Genomic DNA, 2,707 nt, shown 5'->3' with positions numbered 1-2,707 from the left:
GTTACTTTGTTGCATGATTTTCTGCGTTGCTTGGTTTCCCACTGATTGCTTGTAAGTTTCTTTCAAGGAATAGTTGCTGCCCCGGACCAATGGACAAGACAAGGTGGAAATAAGGGTCTCACCTCCACCACAGAGACAGCCGGGAGCTTCACCCACAGCACAACGGAATACCTACACCAAAGCGAACTACTGGCGGAGCTGCGCCACTGGTGTCATTGGTGTATTTGTTGTTAGGACTGTAGATTACTTTTAGAAAGCAGCCAGCCAGCCAGCCATGTGCATACATGTGACTGTTACTTTGTTGCATGATTTTCTGCGTTGCTCGGTTTCCCACTGATTGCTTGTAAGTTTCTTTCAAGGAATAGTTGCTGCCCCGACCAATGGACAAGACAAGGTGGAAATAAGGGTCTCACCTCCACCACAGAGACAGCCGGGAGCTTCACCCACAGCACAACGGAATACCTACACCAAAGCGAACTACTGGCGGAGCTGCGCCACTGGTGTCATTGGTGTATTTGTTGTTAGGACTGTAGATTACTTTTAGAAAGCCAGCCAGCAGCCAGCCAGCCATGTGCATACATGTGACTGTTACTTTGTTGCATGATTTTCTGCGTTGCTTGGTTTCCCACTGATTGCTTGTAAGTTTCTTTCAAGGAATAGTTGCTGCCCCGGACCAATGGACAAGACAAGGTGGAAATAAGGGTCTCACCTCCACCACAGAGACAGCCGGGAGCTTCACCCACAGCACAACGGAATACCTACACCAAAGCGAACTACTGGCGGAGCTGCGCCACTGGTGTCATTGGTGTATTTGTTGTTAGGACTGTAGATTACTTTTAGAAAGCCAGCCAGCCAGCCAGCCATGTGCATACATGTGACTGTTACTTTGTTGCATGATTTTCTGCGTTGCTCGGTTTCCCACTGATTGCTTGTAAGTTTCTTTCAAGGAATAGTTGCTGCCCCGGACCAATGGACAAGACAAGGTGGAAATAAGGGTCTCACCTCCACCACAGAGACAGCCGGGAGCTTCACCCACAGCACAACGGAATACCTACACCAAAGCGAACTACTGGCGGAGCTGCGCCACTGGTGTCATTGGTGTATTTGTTGTTAGGACTGTAGATTACTTTTAGAAAGCCAGCCAGCCATGTGCATACATGTGACCCCAGGCGAAAATCTGGGCTGGTCCCAGAATGGTCTGGTTCCAGTTGAATCGGACTGGTCAGTTGATGGTCCCGGAATGGTTCCAGTTGAATGTGGATGGTCCCAGCTGGATTCCCAAGTGGGGTGGCTGGTTCCAGTTTGGTGACATCAGTGGTACCACTCTGGTCTCAGATGGTTCCAGAAGTTCCAGCTGGAGCCTCACAGGTACCATTTTGTTCCCAGAATGGTCGCTGAGACTCCAAGTTGGGCAGCTTCCCCCTTTAAGATTTCATCGTGTCCACACTTGCCATGTTTTGTTTGATCTATTACTCTGATCTATTTTAGCACAGGCATGGTCTCTTTTTATTGCTGTTTATCCAGGTGCGCGCGTCTGCGAATGCTGTAACTCCAATTCGTGCACATTCTCCCCAGGCAAAAATCTGGAGTGGGACCACTTCGAAGTGGTTTATTGGACAGGTCCCACTTTGAGTGTGGGACCACTTAGTGACTGGGACCAGTTGAAAGTGGAACCAGCTTCACGATGGTCCCACTTGAAGTGGAACCAGTGGAATTGATCCAGTGGTCCCCTCTGCTAAGTGGTCCGGGATCCGGCCACTTAGCAGCTGGGACCACTGAATGCATGACCGAAAATAATGAGTAGAAATGCACATATTGTGGGGATGCCAGGGCTGGAGAGGCATGAGGCAGGGCTTGGGGAGAACAATGAGGGCAGCGAACTACCCGTTTAATGGCGAAAGCGATACAGACAACTAGCAACAGAACCGTCAAGTAAGCATGGCGAGCGACGACTACTGACTAGTGGCAAGGGAGTCTCTGGTCATTCAGACGCGGCGAGCGCATGCCACAGCTTTTGCGTAAGCAAGGGGGCGACCTCTGTTGGAGTCCAGGGGAAGTGTGGCATGAGTGAGGAGGAGGGGGAAGGAAAACCCTCACATCCCACCCCTTCCTGAAGACCAAAGTCCCATTTGAAGAAGTTAAACATTGACAACAATATGTCACAATACAAACTAAAATAAGCTATAAGCAACATGACAGTGCACAAACAAGAAAAAAATGTTACTTAGTGGACCAAAAACGTTTCACAGTTCGAGTTCATAGTCACTTAGATAGGACGGCGGTTTGCGCTGTCTATTTGGACGTTGAGGAGGCTGTTCTGTTGTTGGTTGAGACGCTGAATTTACTTGCGTCACTGGCAGTGATGCGGAGTAGTCCGAAGTGTCGGTCAGGTCACTGGCAGGCTGCGATGACAAACGGTCTTCGTCGATTTGCGCTGAAAGAGGGGGCACGTATTTCTTTAACTGGGAGACATGCACCGTGCGTGGTTGTTTGGTTTGTCTTATGGACTGTCCCGTAACTGGCATAGCCTGAAACGTCGATGGAGTGAGTTGTTCCGTTAGGCGGTAAACGCCTTTAAAGCGAGGGGAGAGTTTCTCGAGGCCTTGCAGAACTGGCTGTTGGCGGCGAATCCAAACGAAGTCACCCACTTGGAAGGAGTGTTGACGATGGGTTCGATCATATAGCTTTTTTCTACGATGCTGAGCAG

The sequence above is a fragment of the Ornithodoros turicata genome, chromosome 9 (genome assembly GCF_037126465.1).
Source record: "Ornithodoros turicata isolate Travis chromosome 9, ASM3712646v1, whole genome shotgun sequence".
In the NCBI taxonomy this organism is placed as follows: Eukaryota; Metazoa; Arthropoda; class Arachnida; order Ixodida; family Argasidae; genus Ornithodoros; species Ornithodoros turicata.
The sequence above is the reverse complement of the archived record's forward strand: the minus strand, read 5'-3'. Positions refer to the sequence as shown.